This window comes from Cannabis sativa, chromosome 7 (genome assembly GCF_029168945.1).
Source record: "Cannabis sativa cultivar Pink pepper isolate KNU-18-1 chromosome 7, ASM2916894v1, whole genome shotgun sequence".
Lineage (NCBI taxonomy): Eukaryota > Viridiplantae > Streptophyta > Magnoliopsida > Rosales > Cannabaceae > Cannabis > Cannabis sativa.
Genome location: NC_083607.1, coordinates 13,527,963 through 13,534,527, shown reverse-complemented (window position 1 = coordinate 13,534,527; position 6,565 = coordinate 13,527,963). Strand labels below are relative to the sequence as shown.

At 31.7% G+C, this 6,565-nt stretch overlaps 1 non-coding gene across 1 annotated transcript; it reads right to left on the bottom strand.

The window, feature by feature from the left end:
- Positions 1-4,666: 4,666 nt before the first annotated feature.
- LOC115698343 (U6 spliceosomal RNA) lies at positions 4,667-4,771 on the bottom strand. The gene has a single exon (XR_004008096.1). It is a non-coding gene; the product is annotated as a U6 spliceosomal RNA (small nuclear RNA).
- Positions 4,772-6,565: the final 1,794 nt, after the last annotated feature.

The following is a 6,565-nucleotide window of genomic DNA, read 5'->3' as shown; positions in this document are numbered from 1 at the left end:
ATGCTTCAATTTTTTAATGATTTCTTTGTTAATTGCTTATGTATTATATTTGGCATTGATTTCCCTAGTCTTGGGGTGGGTCTGTCAATGGAGTCATCATACTAATAACATAAACATATTGCAATTTGGTAATTATTAATCTGGGATTGGATGGTCATGCAATTCACGCCATATTATTTAATAATAATTATGATGGAATTGAAAGGGTAAGGGATTCACATCCCTATTGATCGAGTTTGGCTTAACTTTTATAAATTTGTTTTTAGCTTTTACAAACAATAATAACAATAATACTAAAATTCGTACCCAGATTTTTTGCAATAATAATTTAAGCTATTTTGAGTAATTAATGTGAATTTAAGAAAAATATTTTCACTTAGTTGTGACATTAAATTAAGAGTCGTAGTGCACGAGTCACTTTTATTTTTGTATTGTCTTTCAAAGAATAATTTTTTTCCAAGCCCTTTTTCTTTACATTCTTAAGGTATTTATAGGCTCATAATGGTGGTAAAAATATCACTTTTGTCTTGCTTGTTTAATTATACTTCACACAATTTCTCAAATTGGGCCTTAGGTCATGATTTCTTATCTATAGGGATGTGCTTGGGCTCAATATAAGTATTTGGTGAGACAAGACTTTCTCTTACTAATAACTTGACAATTGAAAATGTAGCCGTCAAATGTGGCATGGGTTGTCGCAAAATCAGAAAATTATGAGTTTAAACCATTAAACACACTTTCCATGGCTGAAAGTAGGTTTACCTTCTCCATGCCGTATTAAATTTGCACACGGTGACTTAGCCTTGGCCCTCACGCCGAATTCCATACAATCGAGCTATAGCCTCTCCAGGGCACGTCTTCTCGCGAAGGGGAAAAGATAACTAACTACCATCTCGAAAAGGTCCTCTCGGAGATGACTAAACTCCTGAAGTGGTTCTTGACTCACGCGCCTCAAATGTATGTTTTGTTGTAGCATGTCCCGTAGTGGGGGTCCCACTACCACATGGCTTCCTCCTAGAGTGCCACCTATTTTGGAAAAAAAAATTAGGCAATATTTACCCCCAAGTTCTGGTTTGCAATTTTATGAATTGGGACTTGTGAATACATCGATTGATATTCTCCCTCCTAGAGCACTGACTCACTGACATCTTGTCTACTCAAGGCAACACTTATTATATGGTTTTTGGTGGGCCATTTAATATTCTAATCTCTCAATTTTGACGAAGTCGATTCATTTCTTTATTATTTGATTTTAAGACCTCTATTTTGTTGTAGGGTTACAGACAAACGCTTGAGTACTGCAAATGTCCATTGATATTTGTGCTTTTTGATAATTCACCCTAGCCATCAGATCGTAGGGGTTTTGATGAATTCAAAATGTGACTGTTGGATGAGCAACGATCTAGATCGCCTCTTGTGGCTATAAGTACCTTTACCTTTCTTTCTTTTGAACTTTTACTTTCTCGCCCTTTTCAGAACCTTAAATCATCAAAGATTTTAGGCACACTAGATTTTCTTATGCTCTTTCTCTGACAATGTCAAGCATCACTCTACCATCGTTGTATACCAGAGCTTTTAACTATGACTACTTCTCTTATTCATAAGTAGTTTAATGAATTTTACCCGTCCATTCATTTATTCTCTTTTGGTAATTGTTTTGCATGTATGATAATATGATATTCTTGCTACGTAGCCGTTATTTAAAAGATTTTCATCAGTCATTCCCTTTTCCCTTCTTCTTTTACCACGGCCACTCTGTTCGGGAGTTTAAGCTATGGCATTTTCCCCCTTTTTTTTTTAACCTTGTGTCGTTTTATCTTGAACATGGTGTGACCACCACCTGGTGCATAGTATAAGAAATTTTTAATTTTTGGATATGCCAGTATTTGGAGGGGGCCTCTTCTTGGCGGTTAGAGGACCTCCATTTTCTTTTCTATTTAAGGTTTGATTTGGGGGCTAACTGTTGAGCATGTATTCTTGTTTTTCAGATGGGTGAGGTTTTAAAAGATCTCCACCCATAAGGATTCTACGCTTTTGACCAAGAAGTTCTCACACTTCATTCTGAGAGAAAAATGTCAATTCTAGGAGCTTCTTCAAACCCTCAAGCCTAGCAAGTGGCCCCACTCCCCCTCATTATTCCCCTAGAGGATGTCCTTCATGGCCCGGTCCCATTACTCGATTATGTCCATCCGACCACCAGTTGGGAGGCTGATGACCTACATTCATTATTGGAATGTGTTCATCAGCTGCAAGAGATCATTGAGGAGAATATGATTAGACCCCGGGGAGCAGGAGTATTCCATCACCTAGCTTGAGATTTGAAGACTCCCAATCACAATTATGAAAGGTTTAGAGCCTAGAGCTAAACTCATCTCATGTCCGGAGCAAGCTTACCACTCCAGGACTATTTTATCAACTTTTTGGTTTTTGTAAGATTAACTCCCTACCAACTTATTCCTCAAGGTGTTTGTTTTAAGGTACTACATCAGGTATGTTTGGTAAAATTGATATGCAAGTATATGAAATTGAAACAAGTAATATAATAATAAATAAAGTATCATTTTCTTGAGAATTGATTATCAATTACTAATTAATTAATTCTACTTTGCTTCTATTTGATGAATAGTAATTGTTGGATAAAAAGAAAATAAAACAAACAATAATTAAAATTTAGAAAAATAGCAATAATGAAGACAAGGATTATTATGATCGCCAACAATCCTTCATTTTACTTCATAATGTAATTACCCAATTTTTGTTCTTCCTATTCAATTAGTTGAGTTAAGAAGTATATAATCTGTTTAAGACTTATAAACTCAATCTATATGAAAACTTCTAATATTTTTATGGTAAATTATCACAAAGATAACATTAAGCATAACAACTAATAAAATCATGCAAACAACCTAGGTACTTTCGTCCTAAATCAATTTACATCTATAAAAATTAAAGTATATTCAAATCTCACATTTCAAAATTTTGATTTGAATTCATAAATCACAATTAAAGTTGATCAGTCAATAATTAGAAAATTAAAACAGATTATATGGAATTGAATAAAGAGATGAAGAAGGAATTGAACAATCACATTAATCTATAAAATAAACTCAAGTGGTTCACATAATAATTTAAAAGAAATTAGATATATAAAGATATTCTAAAACAATAAAAATTAAAATTAAAAACATAAAAGATAGAGATAGAGGAGATAGAACACTGTTTGGAGTCCTCGAATTGTGCCTTCTACTCCTAGCATTCCTTCTATGCTCAGAATTTACTAAATTATCGAATGGTGTCAAAGCTTTGCCATCAACCCTCCTTTTATAGTGAAAAATCCAAGTTTCCCATAAAAAACACCAAGGTCGCGGCCTTACAAGAGATTTCTTCTTTTCTTTGCTGATTTTTGGAGTTTCTAGTTTCTAATTTCACTACAAGAAAATAGATTTTTAGTGACTAAGTTAACTTAGTCACTAATAGTTAGTTTTTACCACTAATATTTAGTCCCAGAAATTTTTAGTCATGAGACAATGTTTAATTGGAACTAAAAGAATTAACGACCAATTTTTAGTCACTGTTTACTATTTAGTGACTAAATTTGTACTTAGTCACTAAAACTTTGACGCCAAAATATATAGTTGTGGCGGGAGCACTAAATTTTGGTGACTAAAGTTACTTAGTCACTGAAAATCCTAAATTTGTGAAAAAATATTTAATTAGTTAAAATTAACAATTTTTAATAACTAAAATATTAGTCATAAAAAAATTATACTTATAATTATTGATGTTTATATTATTTAGTCACTATAAAACATAAGATTAAACTACTATATTTATATATGTGATTATGACTAATGTAATTTTTTTTAAAAGAAATATGTATATATATATTTATATACAAGATGTAGGACACGTGGTTCACTTGTGTACAGTATATAATTACAATAATAATTTTATCATATGTTAAGGATATTTTTTTTTATTTTCTTTTAATAGAATATATTAAGCAAAAATTAGTAGCTATAAAAAAGTAAATAATATATTAAAAAAACTATTATACCTAGAAAAAATCAATTCGGTAGTAATTAAAAGATGGAGATTTTTTCATTTTTATACTTTAAAATAGTTTTTTTTTTTTTTTTATGTTTTTTGCATTTTTACGAAATTTTACATAAAAACCCCTATTGCAACTAGCGCTAAAATTTGAAAAAAAAAAATAAAAAAATAGTATATAGAGTAAATTCTCTTAAAAATTTATATATGTACATTAATTTTTTTTTTTTTCAAAAAATCAATTTAAATTTAAAATGACAAAATGTTTAGATATTATACCACATTAATAGATGATAAATGATATTTTTAAATTTTTTTTGTTTCAAAATTTATCATTTTGATTTGCCTATAACAATTAGCTAGCTATTTATGTGGATTTTTTATTTATTTTGATACATAATTTTTTTTTAATAAAATTACATTCAAACGTTAATCTGTATAGTAACTACTTTGAACATTTAAATTTTAAATGTTTTTTTTTATTTTAACATAAATAATTAATTATTGATATAATATTTAAAAAATTTAAATTAATTATTTGTTTAAACTATCACGTTTTAAGCTTTCAAAAGATTATATATATACACATATATAAATGGTAATAGTAATCTTTTCCAATACTTTTTTCTCTCGATTTGTGCGTGTCATCCTTGCGCAGGGGCCATGCTAATCTTTTCCAATACTTTTCTTTTTTCTTTCAAATTTTCCTTTCTCCTAAAAGCTTTGAATGATCATTGTACATAATCAGTACTTTTATATCTATTTGTTGGACAGAGTTTAAGAGATCATTAAAATGGTAAGTCATTTTTACTTATACTTTTTTATTTACATAAATTGTCATTAGATGCATATATATATTTTTCATATATATAGTTTAGTGGAGCATTTTGATCAATCAGATTATTATTTTAAGCAAATATTGATTTTGTTATATTCAAATAATTTATCGGCAAGTAATGGAATCGTTTTTCTATACATATATAGGACTGTATTGTTGTTTTCTATTCAACTTGTGTTAGTGTGGTTTGTTGTTTTGTGTCTATGACAAATTCAATCCCCATTATAGTTGCTACGATCAAAGGATTGAGATGAAATTAAAGAAGATGAGAAAGATAGTGTCACCCATTATTATTTACACATTAATATATGCTTTATTATTTTTTATTTAATTTTATTGGCCAATTGTTATCGAGTACAAAATTTTATTTCTTTTTGTAAGAGAAACAAATATGAAAGATAGATCACGTTATCAACAATTCACACCATTATTCTTCTTCGTGAAGCTTCCACCAGGCTAGTGCTGGCTTGTAGATTTCTTACCCTTCGTAAATGTCTTTAGCATTAATTGCTCAAAACTGTCAATTTCCCTTCTTTACTGTTATGATTACCCCCCATATACTCAAAATTCATCTCATGCTTGCATTAATTGCTCTTATTTGGCTGCATTTACTGTCAACGACACACGTTCTTCCTCAATTAATTTGGCTTCAAAAATTTCATGGTTCACAACTCTTCGAACCTCTCTTCTCTGATTCTCCTACCGTCATTTTGAGATCTTTCAGGCTTATTAGAGCAATCATTACTCCTTGCATGATCCCTACTCTATCTCAGGGGGGATATGAGCAGACGAAGTCTACACCTCTCCAATTTCTTCCACGCCCTTTCTCCTCCAAGTATTATTTCTTTTCCCTCTCGTTAATCTGCTATTTAAGGTTTGGTTTGGCTTTTTTCTGTTAGTACTTCTCCTCCTGGTTTTAGCCTTTTCTATTTCTCTATTGTCCCCATGGCTTCCTCTTCCACCACAAATCCTCCAACTACCCTTTCACTCATTGAAGAAGAAAACCTAATCCACGACTTTGACCATGTTTCCCTGAACTCTGGACCAGACTCTAAATCTCATTGCCTTATTGTCAAAATCCTCACCTTTAAATCTACTAAGCTAGCATGGATTGAGAAAGTGATGACTGATGCTTGGACCCTCTGATTTCCTATTACTATCTCTGAATACCATTCTGGGTTGTTTCTCGTCACATTCCAATGTGAGGGACACCGCAGAAGGGTATTAGAAGACCAACCCTAACATTTTGATAAATGCCTTATGATTATTGCCAATTCGGAAAGTCTTGAAACTCTCACCCCTGACCAATTTTGTTTTGTTCCTTTCTGGGTTCAATCCCACAACATCCCTTTCGGCCAAAAATCACCACAACTTGCTCAGTTCATTGCTGATGAGCTTGGTGATCTCATTGAGGTCTATCCCCTCTCCTTCCTTGAAAGCTTTGGCCCTTATCTTCGTCTTAGAGTTCTCCTGGATATTACCAAGCCTCTTAGGCGTGGGATGAATATCCGTTTTAGAAGGATTACTAAGATGAAATGGCTAAATTTTAAGTATGAAGGGCTGCAAAATTTTAGCTACTTCTGTGGTATGCTTGACCACACTTATAACAAGTGTGGTAGATACCTGATGCATTGTGACAACTTTCCTGTACCCCCTGAACTTGGCTATAAAGAGATT